This window comes from Eptatretus burgeri, chromosome 6 (genome assembly GCF_056783735.1).
Source record: "Eptatretus burgeri isolate ZD-2024b chromosome 6, Ebu_testis_v1, whole genome shotgun sequence".
Lineage (NCBI taxonomy): Eukaryota > Metazoa > Chordata > Myxini > Myxiniformes > Myxinidae > Eptatretus > Eptatretus burgeri.
This window is the reverse complement of record NC_140966.1, coordinates 24511908-24537661: the sequence shown is the minus strand read 5'-3', so window position 1 is coordinate 24537661 and position 25754 is coordinate 24511908. Positions and strand designations below refer to the sequence as shown.

The 25754-nt window shown below is 41.7% G+C and overlaps 1 long non-coding RNA gene and 1 pseudogene across 2 annotated transcripts in view; one reads left to right on the top strand and one right to left on the bottom strand.

Moving 5' to 3' along the window:
- Positions 1 to 18424, bottom strand: part of LOC147024410 (uncharacterized) — a 41730-nt pseudogene extending 23306 nt beyond the window's left edge. The window contains exon 1 of the transcript XR_015059015.1: positions 14585 to 18424. The product of XR_015059015.1 is annotated as an uncharacterized LOC147024410 (transcript). The remainder of the gene's footprint in view (positions 1 to 14584) is intronic.
- LOC147024411 (uncharacterized) lies at positions 6852 to 15737 on the top strand. The gene is made up of 3 exons (XR_015059016.1): positions 6852 to 7439; positions 8521 to 8565; positions 15614 to 15737. It is a non-coding gene; the product is annotated as an uncharacterized LOC147024411 (long non-coding RNA).
- Positions 18425 to 25754: the final 7330 nt, after the last annotated feature.

Sequence of the window (25754 nt, the reverse complement as noted above, 5' to 3'; positions counted from 1 at the left end):
TTAAATTCACATGATATATTTAATTCTTTCTCTCCACATATTGTCGAATTCACATCTTACATTTCTTGGAATTTCCACGGGTACCTGCTTGTATATAATTAGTGATTGCTGTCTGTCTGTCCCACCCTGAAACACGGAAATGTTCTTCGGGGAGAAAAAAAAATACTATGTCAAAGTTGCTTCAAATTAATCCAAACCTCCAGGAAAATTATAATTTTTTTTCAAAATCTCACAAAAACAGTTGAGACAGGGTGGTGTACAGGCAACAGGTCGCTGCCTCAATCACTCCCAAATTTTGTTTTTCGTTCCTGTTCAGAAATATATACATTATAACCACCAATTTTTAATCTCTGAATTGCGTGAAAGAATAAAAGGCCTCCTTTTTTATTGTATTTTTTTTATATCGTGGTATTTTTTTTACCACGAGCTTTCATTAGTAATACATAAAATGAGACTGGAGAAGTTTAAGATTTCAAATGGATTGGAAGGTCAAAGAAAGTCAGCAAAACACATGAGCAATATTTAATAAGTACCTCAAGAAATAGAAAAAAATTAATAAAGTGCTGAACTTCCACAATAACTGCCACAGACTTTATGGGTGGGGGGGGGGGGGTTCAAATGGACTCATCTGCTGTCAGAAGGTCTCTCATCAAAAGTGGTCTCCACAGGCGAGTTGCTGTCAAAAAGCCCTTCTGCATAAATATAAGATAGCCAAGAGACTGAAATATGCCGAAGAACGTCAAAGTTGGGATGCTAGTCGGTAGCAAAAGAAGGCCCCCTTTCAAAGACCTTCTGGGATTATTTGGCCATTAAGAAAAATGAAAAACAACCAAAGTCAAAAAACGAATAATGGGAAACATTTCAGAATGCATGGAACAACCTCCCAATTTAATTTCACCAAAAATTGCTGGAATGCATTTTAAACGGAATTTTAAGGGACGACAGTGGACAAAAAGGTGGGCAAAAGGGAATATTTGTTGTTTTAAATGAGAAAAAGGAGTCACACCAAATCGTGAAATTTCATGCATTAGTATTGTAAAATACAATTCATCTGTTTGTCTACAGAGGTCGTTCTATAACCAAGGAACGACTTTATTTCAATCGAATGTTATATTTTGAACACTGTAGAACGTGAATCGAACCACAAATCTGCAGCTTAGCAGTACTTTGGCTCTGAATGTGGCAAATTGTATGAAGTCTTGTCCCGAGCATGTACAGCATGTGCACAGAGTATGACAATTGTTTTAGTCTGTCTGCCTGTCTGGCAGTCGAACGATATTGAAAATCATTCCAAACAGGAAACGTACTGTTTTTAGGGTTGTGAGATAGGACACAAACAATAGGCACGAAGAACCTAATGTGTTAAATTTGGTGGTGTAAAAGACTGCAACAATGGTGGTAAACTTTCAAAAAAACAATTCTACAGCCTTTAAAACTTTTTTTAAAAGCTTAATTATATACTTGAATGCTATAGAACACTAATTGCCTTGTTTTCCAAAAAAACACCAGTTTAGCAGTACTTGGACAAAACATTACACCATTTTACGCCATGTCGACCAACCAAATTTGTACATAGTAATTATCGGCATTCCACGTGATACATGCTTGGGAGCCTTGGTGATGTACGTTTCTGTCGACACTGTCGCTGATGACTCACCAACAAGCTATGAGGTCTGGCAGCTAAGGGGGGCGTGTAATATTGGGATTTTCATGTACTGCATGTGCTTCTTGTGAATGCCTCCAGTGGAGGAACTCAGGTAGGGTTTGAAACAGCAAAGGGTTTACCTTGTGTGGCTTTTCTTGGTTGCTTTGTGCAGCTTCCTTTGGCTGGAAGATCATGAGGGTTAATTTATTGAAATCCTATCCACATAGCTGGGGTAATTGAAGAGGCGAGAGTTGATTGGTTATTCACTCCAATTACGGGTGAGAGACATGATTGGGTGTTGGTATCTATACTATAAAAGTGAATTTGTATATTTGTTTGGTTGTTTCATATTATATATGCTTCAAAAACTAAAAAGAACTACGAAAACCAAATCAAACAAAATTTTGCATGTTGCCTTAAGTATGGTTTCTGTCAGGGTGGAATATCTGGGGGAGGGGGTTCAAGGTGAGGGGGATGACCCCAATTTTCTCCATGTAAATGTGTATCGTATATCATCCCCGGTGGTCGCCGGTATGACAGATCCTCTTTTTCTTATGTAAATAAAATTTCAACAATATTACTGTGATGTTGAAATCTGAGTGAAAATAATTCGAAATTTAAAAAATGTTTCATTTCACTCATTTTAAATGGAGGTTAAAACCAAATAATCCAACACAGACTTTCGCAGCGAAGCATAAGGGATTTTTGCTCGTGCTATGTACAGACATAATAAGTAAGGATGATTACGAAGGTGATAATAGCTATATCGATTTAAATAATAATTCAAAGTTTGGATATATGCCGATAATGATGCGCTATTATTTGAAACCACATATCCAGATCAGTCATGCAACTAATCATTTTGACATTATTCTCACGAAACATTCTGACTGATGAAAAAAAAACAATAAAGAAAGTTTAAACAACTTAACAAATGCAGGTTAAAACCAAAGCATTTGCAGCAAAGTGGAAGTGATTTTTTTTCCCCTCCCACTATGGATAAGCAGCAAGGTTGGCTGATGAAGATGGTGGCAGGATGGTCTTAGAGGTCCACACACTCGCCTATAAGCTGTCCAGCCTGGAGTTGAATCTTGTCGCAGCTTTAAACTGTCATGTCAGTGTTTCACATGTGAGGTGGGGCATCAATGTTTGTTCTCTATCCATTTCAAATTCTGAGTATCAAACAAGGAAGCAGCATGTGTCATTTTCAAAGTCTTTGGTATGACTCGGCTGGGGTTCACGCCAACCTCCCAGACTCAGAGCAGACACTCTGACCATTACTCGACCGAAGCCTTGGAACATTAATTTACTGATTTTTAGGATGGCCTAAAGGTATGCGTACTCACCTCTAAGCTGTCTAACCTGGGTTCGAATCTCGACCCAGCTATAAAATATCATCTCAGTGTTTCGCAGGCAAGGTGATTCATCAATACATGTGCCATCCTTCGGATGGACGTTAAATTGGGAGTCCCATTTGCCAGCGTTAGTTGGTGCAGGTTAAAGATCTCATGGCATCCTTCACGAAGTGCAGGCAAACTTTTGCTGGCACCCTGGCCAAATTAAAAATGCCTGCCTTCACATTTGTTGAATGTCTGGCCTGGCCATCCAGTTTTTCAATTACGAGCCAAATTTATGGTATATATATATATATATATATATATATATATATATATATATATATATATATATATATATATATATATATATATATATATATACATATATATATATATATATATATATACATATATATATATATACATATATATATATATACATATATATATATATATATATATATATATATATATATACATATATATATACATACGGTGTCGAATCAAGGCAGAGAACAAGCCTATTCATTTAGATTATGGATTCTAAATGAATTGGTTTGTTTTCTGCCTTTATTTAATACTTTCATTACCATCTTGTGCAACCTAAAATGTATTGGCATGTCTCTTCTGCACACTATTGATTGAATAACCTTGTTTGTTCCTATTTTATTGAAGTAGTAAAAGTAGATGAAAATGTGATTGCACAAAACTGGAGGCAAAAATTGACTATTTATCACTTTGCAAAATTATCTTTGCAAAATTCTAGCTCCATTCGAGCAAATACTAACGTGACATTATTTCTATATGCTGAATGTTTGAATTACGAAGACATAAAATGACACGGGGACGTATCTGTCGGGCAAGATGAAATGATAGCTTTTTTGTTTTGTTGCATGTTGAAAGAAAATAGGATAGCCATGATAGAAATATCTGGAAGGATTTTTAATATGTAATATGCAATGTACTGTATATGGATATAATGTGGATTAAATCAAGTAATGGACTCCATGTTGGATTTACAAAGGAACCCGATAAAGCTTTGTTCTTCATTGCACGGCCAGCTCCTGGTGGCCCCTGATGGCCAAAAGTGCGGCTCCTGGTCGGCAGCCGATAATACACAGATGTGAAAACACCCCATCATAATCCACCATAGATGCTATCAAATTGACCCAATGGTTTCAAATTAGTGTTCCAATTTGAAGCATAAAAGTAACATCACAGCATCAGTAGATGGCAGTGAGTGTACAAATAATTATGCTTGCAGCCCAGTTGACCACAACAAAGAACAGTATGTGGAGGCAGGGCTGTGTCGAGCAGGCACTGTGGCAGCTTTCACACTGATGTGGTGGTCTCCTTCTAAAAAATATATCAAAAGTGGTCCCCTTCTAAAAAATAGTGAAGATCATTGCTATAAAGTGTACTTTGTAGAGGACAATACTACCAATGAGTTTTGAGCAACATCCAGAAAAGTGTCATGCTCTCTTGGAAAAAGAGATAAAGTCAGTTCAAGCTTCCAAGGCAAGTGCTTGAGAGATTTGTGGGTCGATGTTCCTTCACTCAGAAGATGGCGATGAAGATACATGAGGTGCACAATCTTACATTTCCAGCACAGCACATTCATTGGAACTTTGGCAATTTTCATTTGATGAGGTATTTTTAAGGGAGTTAACAAATAATCAAGCTTGACATGCTTATAATGAAGATTTGTTTGGCTGCTTTGGTATGATGATTTTCTTTTTCTGACAACCCCATTTGAATGCTTTTATGGAATTAGATTTTTGAGTTGTTTAAATGAGCAGTAAAATGAAGATTTGAATTATATATTATCTAATTATCTTATACCAGTAATAATAATAACACGAACACAGTTGTTTATTAATCTTAAAAGAAACTGAATAAAACTTAAATCAGTCTCATTGACACTTTAAATTCAGGACTATTTTGTACAGTGTAAAACAAAAATAGGACCACTGGACCTGTAGCTTATCCGGGCCCTGGCTGATTGTTGTAACCCAAATTTGGTAGCATTCTTATGGGTGGAACTGGAGAAGAAGATTTAAAAAGGAATTAATGCGATTTCCCCAAAAATTTACGAAGTCGGCCATTTCGAAACACTTCCGGTCATGTGGTGTGCATGACTTCCACAATATAATGAACATCCCTACCCTACCATAATGTTGCAACCCAAATTTGTTAGCATTCTGACAGGTAGGTCAAGTGAAGGAATTTGTGTGACCACCATTTGACACACTTCTGGTCACGTGATCAGCATGGCCTCGCAATTTAACATCAGAACTCTATCCCAACATTGTAACCCAAATTTGATAGTATTCTCTCTGGTAGGTCTCGAGAAGATTTTTGAAGGAATTTACACAATTTTCCAAAAAAACTTGACGAAGTCGGCCATTTTGACACACTTCTGGTCACATGATCGGAATGATTTTGGCAATTTAACATCCCTATCCTGGCCTAATGTTGCAACCCAAATTTGATAGCATTCTGACTGATGGGTGTGGAGAAGATTTTTGAAGAAATTTACTAAGTCGGCCATTTTCACCGATTAAAGTCAGGTGACTAGAACCGGCTTTACAATTCCTGTTACCAGTCAGGAGACGAATGTTGCTGCAAAATTTCAGCCAGATCGGCCCAGCAGTCTGGCTGGAGAAGTCGAAAAAAACCAGACAGACAGGCAGACAGACAAACAGACAGAGATGGCATGCGATGACAACAATACCTCATCAAGAATGGAAATCCCAGATAAGCGAAAAATATGCATTAATACTCACATGACAAGGAAGTACCTTTTGAAAAGTTTGGATATATATATATATATATATATATATATATATATATATATATATATATATATATATATATGAGCCTGGTGTTGGCGCAGTGGTAAGGGCAGCAGCTTGGGATCCAAAAGGTCCTGAGTTCAAGCCCCGTTGGGCCACTGAATTAATACACCAGGGGGTTGACTCAGCCTGTCATCCTTCCGAGGTCGGCGAAATGAGTACCAGTATACTGGGCCGGTGTATACCCCAGTTAAAATAGGTGTACCATATCCCTGTGTCGTAAGAGGCGACCATGGTTGCGTCAGGAAAGGCATCCGGCGTAAAACATGTGCCAAATCACTATGCGGATCATACGGATGATCCGCTGTGGCGACCCCTAACGGGAGCAGCCAAAAGAAGAAGAAGATATATATATATATATATATATATATATATATATATATATATATATATATATATATATATATATATATACGATACTAAAAAAATAGAATATGTTTGTATGTATGTTTGTGTGTGTTTGTTCGTCCTTTATAGGCGGCCGAACCGTTGGATGGAATGAGATGAAACTTGGCATAAGTGATCCTTGGAACATGAGAACGGACATGGGGGGGGGGGGTGTCAAGTTGAAGGTCAAAGGTCATGGGGTCAAGGGGTCAAGGTCACCGGGTAACTTCAATTTCTCAATTTCATCCGATCGAGATGGGACCAACGCCATTCGACAGATAATCAAAATTAATACTGAAGGACCAATTTCGTGCCCCATCTGCGACGGGGTTTTGGCTCGTATATTACTCATAAAAAGGCAGTGTGTGTGTGTGTGTGTGTGTGTGTGTGTGTGTGTGTCAGTGTGTGTGTGTGTGTGTCTGTGTGTGTGTGTGTCTGTGTGTCTGTGTGTGTGTGTGTGTGTGTGTGTGTCTGTGTCAGTCTGTGTGTGTCTGTGTGTGTGTGTGTGTGTCTATGTGTGTGTGTGTGTCAGTGTGTGTGTGTGTCAGTGTGTGTGTGTGTCAGTGTGTGTGTGTGTCAGTGTGTGTGTGTGTGTGTGTGTGTGTGTGTCAGTGTGTGTGTGTGTGTCAGTGTGTGTGTGTGTCAGTGTGTGTGTGTCAGTGTGTGTGTGTGTGTCTCCTCCATAACTCCAAAACTTTAAAACCTAGCAGCCTGAAGTTTTGCATGCACACTAAGAAAACTCTGAGGAAGTGCAAGAGTGAAAATTTGGTGTTTGGGTTAATTAAAACACCCCTTTTGAAGATAATTAATGGCCTTATTTAATTATATCCTTCATCAGGCACATCCTCGGCCATCTCACTCTCGGGGTCTGAAAGCGTTTCCTTGGTTACCTCGCTGGGGTCTGAAGCCGCCATGTTTTTTGGCCTGCTCAACCATGCCTTGACTTGGAACAGGCCGCAACGATTTCTTAATGATAAACTTGTTGTTTTCACTTTCCTCACTCATATTATCGAATGTCCGTTCATCAGAGCTACGAATCGCTCGGGAGACGTCGGCGTTCACGGCTTGACATTTCGGGCGTCTCCAGGATGTGTGTGGTGAAATTAAAGGAGCAGAAGAAGACGCGTGTGAAGCAATGACTGACAAACTGCTCTGACGAAAGGACGGTCCCCCGGGCCTTGTCGTTAACTGGAGTAGTCCACTGCGGCTTCAACGGTGAGAGTTGAGAGTAGAGTATACCTCGTTCTGTGTGTTTGCTGGTTAATTATCATTATACTTCGCTGTCATCGATTGTTGATGTACCTTTTTATTTGTGTTTGTAGAGATGGCTTCGATCAAGCGAATTAAAGCCCAATTCAAACCGAAGGCCTCTCTCTTTCTCTTTCTCTTTCTCTTTCTCTTTCTCTTTCTCTTTCTCTTTCTCTTTCTCTTTCTCTTTCTCTTTCTCTCTCATTCATTTCAATGTGTACGTTTAATGTGTTGCTAATCTCGTGCCAAACTAACCGTTTCAAACAAAGTGCTTGCTTGAGTGCTTAAGCCACTTGGCGTGCGCTATCCGAACTGATCGCTTGTTCGTTTTGGTAAAAGTTCCCGTGCTGTCAAGGGAACATGGATTAGACAGACGTACGTTTCCGCCGGTGTTGGGCCCTGCGGTGCCATGCGGTCGGTGTCTTGGGAGATGTCTCATCCGCTGAAAATGTGCAATTTAATTTTTACAGGACATCGTGTTTTTTAACCTTTAGTGCGATCTTCTAATATAATCCTCCCTTCACTTTGACATCGATACAAATATTAAAACAATAAGGTCCGTCCGACCAGGTGTTTGCCGTGATCTGGTTGTGAAGGCAGAGAGTATTGATCGACATTTTGTGTTTTGTGACTTGATACATGTTTTAATTGAATTTCGCTAATTTCCCACTTCAATTCCTCTTTCAAAGAACTTTGTTTAAAGGTAAATCTTTGTGTTTGTAGTTTTTCTGTATTTTATGCGTGTGTATGTATATAAACTGTATTACCATAATGTGTGTACGTGTACACGTGTGTACGTGCAAGTTGCTGCTCTTGCCTGCTATCTCCACATGTGGGTGGGTTTCAGGAGGTAAAACAGAGACCTGCCAGGTCTCAAAGTCTGTGTGTGTGTGTGTGTGTGTGTGTGTGTGTGTGTGTGTATGTGTGTGTGTGTGTGTGTGTGTGTGTGTGTGTGTGTGTGTGTGTGTGTGTGTGTGTGTGTGTGTGTGTGTGTGTGTGTGTGTGTGTGTGTGTGTGTGTGTGTGTGTGTGTGTGTGTGTGTGTGCAGATGGAGTTCTCCCAGGGCGGGCTCAAAGTATCCACCTTCATTTCGGTAAGGGGTCACGATTCATGGACCAAGCTGTGAAGTTTTCTGTTTTCAAAGTTTTGTGCTGAGGGCTCTCTTCAGGATCGTTACTGAGCCCTGGACGGCTTCCAACTGTAGTTCGTTTGTCATGGTGTTCCCAGGGATGGTTTTTAATATCTCAGTGAGGTTCTTCTTCATCATTCCCATGAAGTTATTTGTCATCACTGGAACAACTTTGGCATTCTTCAGCTTCCAGGATCTTTTCACTTCATGCTTGAGGTCTTGATATTTGGTCATTTTCTTGATTTCTACATCGTTAGTCCAAAATCACCGATATTAACACCTCATTTAGCAATGCCTTCTTCTCTTCGTTTTTGCACATAAGTTTGATATCTGGACGCAATGCTTTGTTTTCGATGTTCACGCCTGATGGGATCATAAGGTCTGACGTGAGCGGTACTTCAATGTTTCAATTTTTTTTATTTTTTTCACTTTTCCACAAAATTCCTGGAACTGCAATATCAAAGTTTTTTGCAGAAGTGCCAGTGGATTACTTTATAAACTCTGTTGTGTTGTGTGTACAGCTGTTCTGACACGTTTTTTTTTTTATTTTTTGTGTTCGGTCATTAAGCATCACATATCATTCTCCTTGTTAACCCACCTCCACCCCTCACCTGTCTTTTTTTTTCCTCTTCTCCCCCACCCTTTTCTCTCACTCTGTCCCCTCCTCACTCCCACCTCCTCATAAAATGCATCACTCTCCTCCCACACCTCTGTCACTCTCTCGCTGTCTCTGCCTGTGTGTGTGTGTGTGTGTGTGTGTGTGTGTGTGTGTGTGTGTGTGTGTGTGTGTGTGTGTGTGTGTGTGTGTGTGTCTCTCATGCACCCCTCCCTCCCGCAGTGAATAGCAACTTTTGGTGAGGTGTCTACCTCATCCCTAACTCCTCTTTCTTTATCCTCTCTGCCTCCCCTTCCCCCTCTCACCCGACACCTGCCTCCTCTCTCTCTCTCTTTCTCCCTCGCTCTTTCTCCCCCACTTTATTGACCTGTAAGTGAAGCGACGGATTGTATTTGTTCATGTATATATGTATATATATATATATATATATATATATATATATGTATATATATGTATATATATATATATATATATATATATATATATATATATATATATATATATATATATATATATCAGAGACACCTCCTGACTAATGATGAGCTTCGCCACGGATAATGTCTCACAGGGTAAAACTGCATAATCTGCAAAGAGCAACAATCCGTCTGCCACCCACACAATTGTTCCTGCTAATGCAAACCATTCAACCAGAAGGCATGTGAAGTGGTGTAGGCCGATGTCCAAGGGAGTGGTCTTCACTCTCCATTTGTTTTGATATATATATATATATGTATATATATATATATATATATATATATATATATATATATATATATATATATATATATATATATATCCACACGCAAAGCCTGGTGTTGGCGCAGTGGTTAGGGCAGTGGCTTGGGACCCAAAAGGTCCTGAGTTCAAGCCCCGTTGGGACACTGAATTAATATATATATATATATATATATATATATATATATATATATATATATATATATATATATATATATATATATATATACCAAGTCGAAAACACCAGGGGGTTGACTCAGCCTGCCATCCTTCCGAGGTCAGCGAAATGAGTACCAGTTGTACTGGGCCCGGTGTATGCCCTGGTTAAAATAGGTGTACCATATCCCTGTGTGTCGTAAGAGGCGACCAGGGTTGCGTCAGGAAGGGCATCCGGCATAAAAACCTATGCCAAATCATTATGCGGACAACAAAACGAATTTCCATACCGGATCGGTCGAGGCCCGGGTTACCAACGACCGCCACCGGTACCGGTGGTCAGCAGGGTACCAGTGGAAATTGTGCTACTGCTGGGCGAAGGAGGAGAAGGAGACGGGGAAGGCGAGTCCGGAGGCAGTGGGAGAGGGGGAAGGGTAGAAGTGTGGAGGTGAGAGTTGGAACTCTGAATGCTGGGACGATGACTGGCAAAGGGCGAGAGTTGGCTGATATGATGGAGAGAAGAAAGGTGGACATACTGTGTGTGCAAGAGACCAAGTGGATGGGGTGTAAGTCTAGGAGCATTGGAGGTGGTTTCAAACTGTTCTACCATGGTGTGGATGGGAGGAGAAATGGTGTCGGGATAATCCTGAAGGAAGATTATGTCAAGAGGGTATTGGAGGTGAGTAGAGTGTCTGACCGAGTGATGAGTGTGAAGTTGGAAATTGAAGGGGTGATGATGAATGTCATCAGTGCATATGCCCCACATATGGGGTGTGAGATGGAGTATAAAGAAGATTTCTGGAGTGAGTTAGATGAAGTGGTAGAGAGTGTATCCAAGGATCAAAGAGTGGTGATTGGAGCAAATTTCAATGGGCATGTTGGGGAAGGGAATAAAGAGGATGAGGAGGTGATGGGTAGGTACGGTCTCAACAAGAGAAATGTGGAAGGGCAAATGGTGGTAGAGTTTGCAAAAAGAATGGAAATGGCAGTGGTGAATACGTATTTCAAGAAGAAGGAGGAACACAGGGTGACATACAAGAGTGGAGGAAAGTGCACACAGGTGGATTACATCTTAAGCAGGAGATGCAACCTGAAAGAGATTAGTGACTGTAAGGTGTTGGCAGGGGAGAGTGTAGCTCGACAGCATCGATTGGTGGTCTGTAGGATGACTTTAGAGGTGAGGTTGAGGAAGAGAGTGAGGGCTGAACCAAGGACCAGATGGTGGAAGCTGAATGAGGACGACTGTTGCATGAAATTTAGGGAGGTGAGACAGGCGTTGGATGGTGGTAAAGATGGGTGGGATGATTGGGCACCGACAGCAGAAGTTGTGAGGGAGATAGCTCGGAAGGTACTTGGTGTGATATCTGGACAGAGGAAGGAAGATAAGGAGACTTGGTGGTGGAATGAGGAAGTACAGGAAAGTATAAGGAAGAAGGGGTTGGCGAAAAAGAAGTGGGATAGCCAGAGAGATGAAGAAAGTAGGCAGGAGTGCAAGGAGTGGCGGCGAAAGGCAAAAAGAGAGGTGGCAAAGGCCAAGGAAAAGGCATATGACGAGCTGTATGAGAAGTTGGATACAAAAGAAGGGGAAAAGGATTTATACCGATTGGCAAGACAGAGGGACCGAGCTGGGAAGGATGTGCTGCAGGTTAGGGTGATAAAGGACGCAAATGGGAATGTGCTGACGAGCGAGGAGAGTGTGTTGAGAAGGTGGATGGAGTACTTTGAGGAGCTGATGAATGAAGAAAATGAGAGAGAGAGAAGGTTGGAAGAGGTGGAGATCGTGAATCTGGAAGTGGGGTGGATCAGTAAGGATGAAGTGAGGACTGCTATGAAGAAGATGAAAAGTGGAAAGGCGGTTGGCCCAGATGGTATACCAGTGGAGGCATGGAAGTGCTTAGGAGAGATGGCAGTGGGGTTGTTAACCAGATTGTTTAATAAAGTCTTGGAAAGTGAGAGGATGCCGGAGGAGTGGAGATTAAGTGTACTGGTTCCGATTTTCAAGAATAAGGGTGATATGCAGAGCTGTGGAAATTATAGAGGGATAAAGTTGTTAAGCCACACCATGAAGTTGTGGGAAAGAGTCGTTGAAGCTAGGTTGAGAGGAGAGTTGACGATCTGTGAGCAGCAATATGGGTTTATGCCAGGAAAGAGCACCACTGATGCAATGTTTGCTTTGAGAATGTTGATGGAGAAGTATAGGGAAGGCCAGAAGGAGTTCCATTGTGTGTTTGTGGATTTAGAGAAAGCTTATGATAGGGTGCCAAGAGAGGAATTGTGGCATTGTATGAGGAAGTCGGGAGTGGTTGAGAAGTATGTGAGGATCGTGCAGGATATGTATGAGGACAGTGTGACAGCGGTGAGGTCTGCGGTAGGAATGACGGATCGGTTTAAGGTAAAAGTGGGATTGCACCAAGGATCGACTCTGAGCCCTTTCCTGTTTGCAATGGTGATGGACAGGTTGACGAACGAGATCAGACTGGAGTCCCCATGGACTATGATGTTCGCGGATGACATCATGATCTGTAGGGAGAGTAGGGAGCAGGCTGAGGCGAGCCGCGAGCGGTGGAGGTACGCACTGGAGAGAAGGGGAATGATAGTCAGTCGGAATAAGATGGAGTACATGTGCGTAAATGAGAGGGAGGGTGGTGGTATGGTGCGGTTGCAAGGAGTTGAGGTGGGGAAGGTGGATTGGTTTAAATACTTGGGATCAACTGTCCAAAGTAATGGAGAGTGTGGGAGAGAAGTGAAAAAACGAGTGCAGGCAGGATGGAGTGGGTGGAGAAGAGTTGCAGGAGTGATTTGTGACAGAAGGGTAGCTGCAAGAGTGAAGGGGAAAGTATATAAGACGGTAGTGAGACCAGCTATGTTGTATGGTTTGGAAGCGGTGGCACTAACAAAAAGACAGGAAGCAGAGCTGGAGGTGGCAGAGTTAAAGATGCTGCGATTCTCGTTGGGAGTGACTAGGATGGATAGGATAAGAAATTAGTATATTCGAGGGACAGTGCAGGTAGGACGGTTTGGAGACAAAGTGAGAGAGGCGAGATTGAGATGGTTTGGACATGTGCACAGGAGGGAAGCGGAGTATATCGGGAGAAGGATGTTGAAGATGGAGCCGCCAGGCAGAAGGAGAAGAGGAAGGCCAAAGAAGGTTCATGGATACGGTGAGGGCGGACATGCGGGTGGTTGGAGTGTCAATGGAAGATGTGGAGGATAGAGCGAAATGGAGACGGTTGATCCGCTGTAGCGACCCCTAACGGGAGCAAGCCGAAAGAGGAAGAAGAAGACATCCACACGCAGGCATTTTTATGGTGCAAAATCACCCCAAGGCAATTTGATATTATTGAGCACTCTGTTTCGACCATTTTGTTGACAAAGAAAATAGGAAAATGACGGAATTAACTCACGTGATTGCAAGAAGTGTTTCTGGTCATGCTTCGTTCCATAGTGCAAGGACCAGAAAACACTGGTTTATTCATAATGAGATACAGTATATATATATATATATATATATATATATATATATATATATATATATATATATATATATATATATATATATATTGGAGTTAAGATGTTTTCCCAAAGGATCATCTGTTTATTACACACACAAATCATTTGCGACTCTCTCTCACCTTCCCCAACCCCACCTGCCACAACCTCCAATTCCTTTATCTCCTTTATCTTCTCCCCCACACTAACCCGAAAACATACCCTCCATTGGCTTTCTTATTCTCACCTCCAATCTTCTGCAATTTCGAAAAAATAATTCAATCTCGCAGTCCCACAACACCGGTGTGCATTTAATAAATCCGTGGGAATTTCTCGTATTTCACTGCCTTCTTGCAACATAATTCAGTGATTCTTCCCTGTTATGGAAAAGTGGATGGTTTAAAGCAAGTTGATGATAACGAACATTCAAGTCGAAAAAGGTAATCCAGGGGTGATACCAACAAACATCGATTGAGTGAACTCGTGGTTTCATGCAGGAATACTCTTGTGACCGTTTTTTTTTTTTGCTGAAGAACTGTGTGTTCCCATTGGGAGTGTTGAAAGTATATTTGAGCAATATCTGCGTTTTGATAAACCTATAAAAAAAATAACCTTCACAACAATCGAACAACCAACCTGTAGTATATATATTTTTAAAGCAAACATTGTCCTTATTTGGATTTACACCTGACAGTCTGACACTGTCGAGAAAAGGAATATTCTCAGCTCTTTAATTTTAAAACAAAGATCCTGTTGCAACAAAGCTTTTAAATCCGTGGTTGTTGGTTTGAATCTATAATTTGTCTCCACTTGCCGGTCGAGCTTTGACGGACCAATTACCGTTATATAAAAGGTGCACAATGCCAACACATCTCCAAAGCAGCCTGCACACTCTGGACAACATGTGAGCTCTTGCTTTCAAGGTCTCATCTCGATGTATACAATAGAGTACTATGGTTGAGATTCAAAACAGAAGGTACCACCGACCTCGATAGCTGCCCGGCAGACAAGAGTCACGTTCACTGTTTCAACCACTGAGTGATCTTCATCTGTGACTCTGCATGAATTCAGTACTCTGCAAAAGAAGGCATTATTTATGTGGTCGCAAAATTTACATATTACAATGATGTTATGCTCATAGATTGTTTGAAACATAATCCGTTTTTTGAGTATGAAGATGGAACCATACTTTCTCGAACACAATCCCTCCTTTTTCCACCTGTAAGTTGAACGTTCTAAACCGAAGAGCTCAGAGACTGATTTTGAGTACTTAGGCCTTCTGACCAACTGTGCAATTTTTGATATTCCATCATCACGATATGGATCAGGCATAGGTCGCCATCATCCTTGATTTAAATATAAATATTATGCTGCAGCATCAGAATGTTGCATTGGATGGACTTGTATCTTGAGCAGTATATTTAATATCACACTTTACAATCGGTAATGAAGTATTTTTCACAAGCAAGTGCATACCATAATGTTACATGCATCACACATAGTGAATAGCATATGGGTGTATCGCGAGGATTGCTCAGGAGGAGTTTTGAAACAAATGGGTGGATAACTAGGATTGCTAAGGAAGAGTTTTGAAACTTGTGGGTGTACAGCTAGGATTGCTCAGAAGGAGTTTTGAAACATGTCGGTGTTTAGTTTGGATTGCTCAGGAACAGTTTTGAAATATATGGGTCTATAACTAGGATTGTTCAGGAAGAGTTTTGAAACATGTCGGTGGACAGCTGCGATTGCTCAGGAAGAGTTTTGAAACTTGTGGGTGTACAGCGAGGATTGCTCAGGAAGGGTTTTGAAATGTATGGGTGTACAGCTAGGATTGCTCAGGAAGAGTTTTTGCAACATGTGTGTGTACAGCTAGGATTGCTCAGGAAGGGTTTTGACCCTCTCAATTTTGTGACTGAGAAAATGTGCAGGGCAACCCAACCACTGAATCTTTCTTACATATTCCATGAAAAGCTGAATCAACATCAAAAGTGTGTGTGTGTGTGTGTGTGTGTGAAGTCTAGGCTCATGGAAGAACAGAAAGGCTAATGATTGAAGGAAGAAAGCAAACATACATTTAGTTGGACAAAATGTGGACATAACAAGCAACGGAATGAATGAATCATTAATGAAAGAAGAGGGGAAGAATATCTCATTTCATTTTCCTTCTCTACTATGAACATTTCTACCTTCAGGTGAATAGATACTGGTAATAAAACTGAAAAAAGACATTACATATATTTGGAAAAAAGTCTTCTGTGAAAATCTCTTGAAATTGCTGGTATAGTGCTACAGGATCTCTCGGTCTGTTGGTTGCTCAGCTCTGAAGTTCATGGACTGACAGAACTGACAAATAATATTCATCTCACCACAGTTGTGGTGTTATAATTGATTTTCCATGAAACACCATATTATCAACTGGTTGCTCGTGTCTTCTGTTGCCTCTTGCTCTTGCCATTGCTTCTGCATTCAACAACTGCCTCCATCCTGTCAGCGTCCTCTTGTTTCTCATTCTCCACTATTACCACTCTCCTTTGTCTAATGTCTCTTTTCGGCCTGTCAGTATCTTCTTGGCTTTAGTTCTCGTGGCACTCTCTCCTGTATATCACCTGTGAGGCTCATCTCGCAGCGACTTGGTTTTGATCCTGACTGGCTCTTTGTGTTTGCTTCTTCTCTTCCACTAATTGCTTTCTTCTCTCAGCAGAGCTTTCCCTCATTGCCTGAAATAAATAATTTTTAGAATTTTAGTGTGACCGACAGACACAAAGATAAACACTATGTTTTATATCGGTAGAAAATAGTGTGAATCCGAAAGCCTAAGAATGTTTTTTTCAAGTATGAACATATTGATGTTTGTAAAAATAAAAAAAACCTCACAAAACATTCTAGAAACATGCTGTTATAAAAATACCGTTTATATGGTTATCAACATATTTGTGTTTGAAATATCTTAGGACGCCAATGATTACTCATAGGCTAATTGATGGATTTTTTTCAATATATTTTGAGGTAGGCCTATTTCATACAGGAATTTGTCATAATTATTTCACCAGTTAAAAACCACATTTGTATGGTTAACAACATATTTGTTCTTGAAAAGAAAAACATTCTATAAACATGGCATCTTGCAACCTGTAAGCTTGCTGTGTAGACAAACCAAGATTTGCATAACTTCTGCAGGTGGCAAAATTGTTTCTTGTTCTTCCCTATATACAACAAACTCCACAAGAAGTGACTGATTGTGAAATTAGGGATCTGATGAAAAAGGGAGCTGAATATAGGGAACCAGTAACTCAACTTTGGAGCTGAATTAGGTCTTCAATTGTGGATTCTGTCTTTAGTTTTGTTAACAAAATGTGCACAAAGTTTAAGTGAACTGTAAACAGTTTTAATGGAGTTGTGGAAGTACTGAATAATAGGATTAAGTTTTTTTTGTAGTCAGGGCTTGCTTTCACTGAGTTGGTCTAAACCAGTGTTGAACAAGCCGAGTGTTGGTAAAAACATTCGGGATATCCATGATAGCTACATAATAGTTCCAGTGGATAAGGTTGCTAATTTTGTTGTGGCTTATAACCCGTTTTATGCAGAGGTTTTATTAAGAGAGTTAGGCATTGCTACGGCTACTTTCACTAGCATAGGAAATAGCACATATGTTCCTTGTCATAAGTCACTCCAAGATATTATCTCTGAGCATCAGGAAATTTTAGTTAATAATTTCAGTATTAATTGTAAAGAGGTAAATCTTTGTATTTCTCAGCTTTTCTGGATCCCTAAGCTTCATAAGAACCCATACAAGTATGGGTTTATAGCAGGTGCCAGGCAGTGTTCCACCAAACAGTTATCGGTTATAGTTAACTTTGGTTTACAAGTTGTGAGGGAACAGTTCAGGAAATATTGGTTAGCAATTGAAGAATTCTGGTATTAACACTTTCTGGAGCATTCATTCTTCTTTAGAGTTCTCAGATGGGATTAAATGTCTCAATATCAAGTCAGTTGAAGTTTTTGATTTTTCAAATTTATATACAAATTTGGATGTAGTACTGGTGAGGGATTCATTCTTCAAAGTGATTGACGAGGTTTTTTTTAACTCATTTAATAAGTTTTTATGTATCAGCTTTGATAGAGCATTATTTTCTAAAAGGAAATCCTCAAGTTTTCATTGTTTTGATAAGCAGAAGTTTCAGGATGCTGTTAATTTTATTTTATTTTATAGTTTTGTGTCTTTTTGGGGATAATGTTTCAACAGGTTAAAGGTATTCCCATGGGTGGGAATGGCAGCCCCCTACGAGCAGACATTTTTCTTATTTTCTGTGAATTTTCATTCATGCAGAAACTGATGAAGGATAAAAAAAAATGATAATTAGCTAAAATATTATTTCATACATGTTGTTATGTAGATGATATTTATGTGGTTAACTATAATTTTTTTCATAGGCAGCTTCACAAGATTTATCCAGATAGCCTGATTGCAAACAGGAGTGGTAATGATTGTGCAGTTGCTGCATATCTGGATGGACAGAATGGCTTTAGGACATGTGCATATCATAAGGTTGATGATTTCAGTTTCTCTGTAGTCTCCCACCTTTTCGAGTAGCAGTATACCAAGTAAAATGGGTTACAACGTCTTTTCATCTCGGAGACAAAATTTGCAAGAATTTGTTCAGTAAAGGATGATTTTGTGGAACGTGCTGAGAAGGTTTTTTTTTCCATCATGTTAAACAGAGGATATTTGGCTGATTGTTTGAAAAGATCTTGTGAGAATGTCTTTTGACTTCCTCGCCTTTTATTTAAGTTTGGTTGGTTTTCATGTAAACAAGTTCCTATTGCAATGCATTTGATGTAATAATAATGAATTAATATTTTTAGTGAGGTAAATTCTTTAATTAATATCATTGGCTCAACATATCGAAATCCATATCGATATATATATATATATATATATATATATATATATATATATATATATATATATATATATATATATATACATAATGGAGGTATTTAGACAAAAATAAAATAAATAAATATCATTTATAAAATACAATATAAATAAGCATGAATATAATTCATTGGTGGTTGCTAAGATATGCAGAGCAGCATTTTAAAATTGGTTGTTAATGACAGTTTGAGTTCATGGTTGGATGAAGGTGCAATATAATGGACATGTCTGCAAGGTAAAATGTTTATTGCTTAATATAATATCATATAAAGTGGTGTATGATTAAAGTTATTCATATTTAGTAATACTTGAAATAAAAGTAATAATTATGTAAGTTTGAATGAGAACATAGCATTGTTGTGTTGACTGATGTCCAGACACAACTTTGAGGTTGTGGGTCCATCCATTAATGTTGAGTAATCTACTGATGTGGACCTGTGACCGAAGTTGTGAATCTGAATCCATTTGGAGAGGTTCTGGGCTGAAAGGATCGAAACCTCGATGAAAAACTGTGCCCACATGATGATCTGGGCAGTTGGGAAATCAGTCATTTGCTTATAAGTTAAGGTTATAACTTCAAATATAACCTCTCCTGTCACAGTCAACATGTGGCCCTCATTGGAATTCTCTCATCCCCTCTTCCTGTCTCGGCTGGAGTTCCTCGAGGTAGTGTTCTGGGCCCAGTGATTTTTCTCGTTTTCAATGATCTCTCCTACTCTCTGGAAAATCCTCTTTATCTCTTTGCTGATGACTCCACCCTCTGCCGAACGATCTGTCATCCCTCAGATCAGCATGCAGTAACCTGTTCACTCTCTGCAGTTCTGGATAAAACCACAAGTTGGCCCAAAATGTGGAACATGTCTTTCAATCCTGAGAAATCTCACACTCTCACTATGTCTCTCTGAAAGGACAATCTGGTACCCCCCCCCTGCCCCAATCTACTTTCTCAATCTGCCATGATCTTTCCTAGGAAAGCCACATCTCCAAGCTGGCCTCCAAAGCCAGTCACTAATTGGGCATCCTCCGGTCATGCAAAATCCTTCCTTGGCATACCTGAGCTCCTGACCATGAACCAAAGCTTTCATCCACAGCCTGATGGAGTACTGATCTCCCTCTGGATTGGTGCTCCCACCTCTCACCTTTCTCGGCTTCACTCTGTGGTAATCAAGGCATTTGAGATTATTGGTATCTCCCCTGAGGAGGCTGAGGCTTTGGGTCTCTCACTCTCTCACTGCAGGCAGGTTGGTTGTCTTTCTGTCTTCTCCTGTCTCCTCTCCAGCCTCGCCTCCCCCTCCCCCACTCTGTCTGACTCTGACATCTGTCCCGCCCATATTTCTGCAGGGCCCTCAAGGTCCGCCAGCAACCCCCTTCTGGGTAAACGACCAAAATCAAGAACCACTGCTCACCTTAATGCTTTAATTCCTCTTTTTCCCCACCTTTGGAACAAAATCCCACATACTCTTCAATCCCACTCTTCCCTCCAGGTCTTCAAAATATCTGTTCACCACCATCTCTTGTCATCCCCCATCCAAAACTAGGATGTTTTCTACCCCCGTTAATCCACCTAAACGCACCTCCTTCATATTCCCTGCTTTCCTTCCTGAAAGTCCCTGTAGTGTCCATCTTGTTTGCCCCCTGTACCCCACCCCATCCATCTCCCTTCCACAGATCTCCTCACATGTCTATTCCCCACTGTTTTGTGCTTCCCATTCCCATCTGTCTTGTCTCCTGCTCCCCTTGTTATATGCTGTGTGTTAGCTCTTATACAAGCCTTGACATTGTAATAAAATAAAATAAAAAAGCTTTTTTAAGTACTTCCGAGTGTGTGTGTGTGTGTGTGTGTGTGTGTGTGTGTGTGTGTGTGTGTGTGTGTGTGTGTGTGTGTGTGTGTGTATGTATGTGTGTGTGTGTGTGTGTGTGTGTGTGTGTGTGTGTGTGTGTGTGTGTGTGTGTGTGTGTGTGTGTGTGTGTGTGTGTGTGTGTGTGTGTGTTATGTCTGGCTTCCTTCTTGGGACTAGGGTGAACTGGTCTTTATTTTGATTTCAGTGATATTCAGAATCATGATGACTGAAAAACTGAATCTTGTTGAACCTGACCATTGTAAATGTGGATTCTCATTGTTGTTTTGGTGAAATTGTTTTTGATTCTAGACTGGAAATACTTAATTTCGCTGTTAAAATATGTCTTGAAGTACATCTTAATATCAGTTTGGAATACTGAGTGACCATTATTAGTTTGAGTTCAGTCTAATTGTGAATAATATTTTTCTTCCATCTCCTTTGCTACTATTATAAGATTTATAGCCACCAGATCAGCTCTCCATTTGGGTTATATTTTTAAAGATTTCTTCTGGTCAGGGGAGCTCTGCCCCCACCAGGGCATCACCCTTGACCTGACCAGGGCCTGTGGCACCCGGATCCTGTTACAAAATATTTTCACTCCTTCAAGCAGGTTTGGGTTGACAGCTATGAGGGTAGATATATGCACAATATACACATCTTGACGTGTGATCATACGTATGTTATACATGATATATTTATTATACGTACGAGCACAAACTGGCAATGAAGGTTGGGATCAAGTGACATCAAAATTGTGTGTGTAGTTTTGGAGAAGAGAACAAATACCTCTTTGAGGGGTCAACCATCCTCACCTCCCCCCAAAGACCCCTTGAATTACTGCAGATTTTGATGCAATCAATAGACCTTCTGAAGCTTGTGGCGAAGTTTTATCGAAATCATGTTTGGTTCAAGCGAAAATGACTGGTGTGTTTATGGACTGACTGACTGACTCACTCACTTATGGATACTGCTCGATCACATAAGCTCACCGGACTAAAGTCCAGGTGTGCTAAAAATAACCCAGATTACGTGTATGAAGCAAAAGCATACAGTACCTATTGAAAGTCTACACCCACTTTCAAATTTTTCACCTTTTGTTGCCTTATCGCCTGGAATTAAATTCCAATAAATCAGACTTTTTCCACCTTTATTTACACATCGTAACCCACAACATCAAAATGAAAAACAAATTCTACAAATTTTTGAAAATTAATTAAAAATACAAAACTAGAATATTTTGGTTGGATAAGTGTCCACCCCCCTTATCATAGCAATTGTAAATTAGCTCAGGTGCAACCAATCACCTTCAAAATCACATGCCAAGTTCATTGACCTCCACCTGTGTTAAACTGTAGTGATTCTGATTATTTCAAAATAAAATCAGCTGTTCCTGGAGGTTTCCTCTGCTGGGTAGTACATTTCACAGCAAAGACTCAACAATGAGCACCAAGGAGCTTTCAAAAGACCTCTGGGATAAAGTTGTGGAAAGCCACAGATCAGTGGATGGGTATAAAATATTATAAAGGCCTTGAGTTTCCCTTGGAGCACAGTCAAGACAATCATTAAGAAATGGAAGGTGTATGGTACCACCAAGACCCTGCCTAGATCAGGCCATCCCTCCAAAATGGATGACCAAGCAAGGAGAAGCCTGATCAGAGAGGCCACCAAGAAGCCAATAGCAACTTTGAAAGAGCTACACACATTTATGGCAAAGTCTGGTCACTGTATGCACGTGACAACAATATCCCAAGCATTCCACAAGTCTGGCCTGTACAGTGGGGTGGCAAGAAGGAAGCCATCACTCAAAAAAGTCCACCTTGAGTCCTGTTTGAGGTATGCAAAAAACCACTCTGAATATTCTGAAGCCATGTGGCAAAATGTTTTGTGGTCTGACAAAACCAAGATGGAACGTTTTGGTCTAAATGCAAAACTTTACATTTGGCACAAACCCAACACAGCACATCACCCAAAGAACACCATCCCTACTGTGAAGCATGGTGGTGGCAGCATCATGTATGAGGGTGTTTCTCATCAGCAGGGATTGTGTCACTTGTCAGGATAGAAGGCAAAATGGATGGAGTAAATTACAGAAAAATCCCAGAGAAAAACCTGCTGCCCTCTGCAAGAAAGCTGAATTGGGATGGAAGTTCACCTTTCGGCATGACAACAACCCGAAGCACACAGCCAAAGCTACACTGGAGTGGCTAAGGAACAAAAAGATAAATGTCCTTGAGTGGCCAAGTCAGAGCCTCAACAAAAATCCAATCGAAAATCTGTGGCATGACTTGAAGATTGCTGTCCATCAATGCTACCCACACAACTTTACTGAGCTTGAACAGTTTTGTTCAGTAGAATGGGCAAATATTGCCCAATCAAGGTGTGCAAAGTTGGTAGAGACCTATCCCAACAGATTCACAGCTGTAATTGCTGTCAAAAGTGCTTCCACAAAGTATTAACTCAGGAGAGTGGACACTTATCCTACCAAGATATTCCAGTTTCGTATTTTTAATTAACTTTCTGGAATTTGTAGAATTTGTTTTTCACTTGTGGGTGGTGATGTGAAAAGTCTGATTTAATGCTATTTAATTCCAGGCTATGAGGAAACAAAATGTGAAAATTTCAAAAGGGGGTGAGGCTTTCTATTGGCACTGTACCTACTGCTTATAATTCAAAACATCTTACTGCACTGGAAAATGTGGGGACACGAACACTGCACTGTAATTGGGCTGGACTTGTAATGTCCTCTCCCACCTGGAGGTCATGGTGCCAACTTCGAAAGGATGACAGGCTGAGTCAACCCTACCTGGTTTAATTCAACAGCCTGACAGGACTTTGAACTCAAGACCTTAGGATCTTCAACACTCAAGACCCGAGGATCTTAAGCACACAAGACCGTACGATCTTAAGCCAGCTACCTTAAAATGAAGCCAACACCAGGCCTTCCATGAATTACAGTAAGGATTATACTTATACACACACCTATTGATATGTGATCATACCCATATTATATGAGACATTACACATATTATATTGTTGTGGTTGACCAAATTCGCAAACCACCATTCAGGTCCCTTAGGTGAGATATCTCGGTAAGTATATGTGTAGTTAGGCCCAAACCCGTTGTCTCGAGGGAATAAATGTCATTCATGAGGGCTGCGACTCTTCAGGACAGCCGTTTTTCTTTTACTATCTTTATATTGGACCAGCCGCCATTATTACCACCACCAACCACGTCTCAACAGCCATCACACAACAACCACCAACCACAACGCGGCCATCACAACAACAACCACCAACCACAACGCCGCTTCACCACAACCGCCACGACCTTTACCGTCACAACTCGCCACCATCGCATCACCGTCATCTCGCGCCACTCGTGGGCACCGATGCTGGACTCGTGCGGGGCGCGCACCGAGCAGCGTGTTCAAAAACATCACGGACTTTCCGCAGAAAAACGGATCAAAAAACGACTCACGCCCACTTTTGTTCCGTCCAATCGGTGAGCGAGGGGCGATTTGGCCCCGCCTCCAGGGCGATGGAGGGCGGTCGCTATATGCAAATTCATGGATCAAAAAGCATTCACGCCCACTTTTCCTCGGGCCAATGGGGAGCCAGTTAGAGAGGTGAAGGGTCGGAGGCAGAGGGTCAAGGGTGAAAGAGCGAAGCCACGGGGCTTATAAAAACGACTGCGTTCATCAGTCGAGTTCAGTTCAGTTGGAAGTTGAGTAAGGGTTGAGTTGGAAGTTGAGTTGAGTGTGCGGAGTTCAAGAGAGTCGTCGGTGGAGCTGGAAAGAAGTGGTACTAGTCGGAGTGAAGAGGACGGAGCTGTGGAGAGGTGACGGCGGCGAAGGCGGACGAGGGGGTGCTCGCGTCGGTGCCGGGAGCGGCACAGGGAGAGGCCAGCAACGCGACCGAGGTGGAGGAGGAGACGCTCGCCGCGGGACCCGAGACAGGGTTATATCCTCCTTTCCCCGAGCATCAGCAACCCCCTCCTGTTTCCCCCCGCGCTGAGATAGTGCGACAAGGGGGCCCCCTTCCCACCCCCTACCAGACACTGTCCGCGAGGCCCGCGGAGTTGAGGCACCACCGCCACTTCGCGTCTCATCATCAGACGGGTAGGCCCGACACGGTCTCGGCCCCAGGCCCGCCTACCCCCCTCATCCTGGAGGGTGGTTCTCTTTTCTTTTGCTTTGGGAATATGTGTTGTCGGCGCCATCTGTGAAGTAAAATTGTATAAGTGTTGCCGTGTGCCCGGTAGTCGGATAGATCTGCATTGTTGCATTTGCTTTTTGTGTAATATTGCATTGTCTTCTTCTTTTACATGTGCTTTTGGTGGAATTGTATATGTGTGCTTTCCGTTCATCGCGAAATAAATGTGCTTATTGTTGAACTGTTTTCCCGCTTCGCTTCGTCATTTCTTTCATTGAATCCCCATCTTGCTTCACGTAAAGGGTTGGTCGTGGGCTAAGACACCCGATAATTAATCGAACCGTCGAGGCCGACGAATAACACCGCTCGGTTATCCCGATAGTACGGAACGGGTCGCTTAAGTGGCCCGTGTCCGAAGTCGACCTGCGGCGAGGTGCGATCGCCCGGTCTACCCTCCGTGTGGGTACTTAGGTAGGTCGAATTTGGCGAGCAACCCTATCCCACGTGGGGGCCGATTGGCACGATCGCGGTGAGACCGAAAGGTCCACCCGTGACTGGTTCCCGGCGTTAGTCCGAGAGGGTCACGACTGGATTGTCCGTCCGGTGGGCGACGTGCCGCGATTCGAGTTACGTGGCCGTCCGCACGCCGGCTGGCGCGAATCCGCAACACTGGTGTCAGGTCGTGCGATACAAACTCATTGCCCTCCTCGCGGCACTGGTATCGGAGAACGGGAAAACGGGCTCTCCTGTCTCCAATTAAATTCACGGGAATCGGTCCAGGGGTGAGAGGAGCGACCCCCGATTCCCTCCAAATTACGAGCGAGCTAAATTAACCCTTTAAGAGAAGCAAGATGGCGTCTCAAGGCGAGCGGGAGCCGGGGGTATTAGAAATGGATGTAGAATGTGTAGAATCCATGGCTCAGGATGAAATCCCCGTGCAGGAAATGTTGGTTGTACAGGAAAACGAACTCGCCCAACTGAACCCAGAGCCCGAAATGGGTGCGGCAGCGGCCGCGGTGTATGACACCTCCCCTCCCCCTCTCCACCAAAACCCTTCCCCAACCCCTGCCGAAATGGCTCACCCAAGCGCACCCGACATGGCCCAGCTATTCACCATGCTGGCACAAATAAATGCGGAAATGACAGCGAAGATAAATGCGGATATGAAAAACGAAATGAAAGGCATGAACGAAAAGATGGATGCGAATGCACAAAAGATGGATACAAA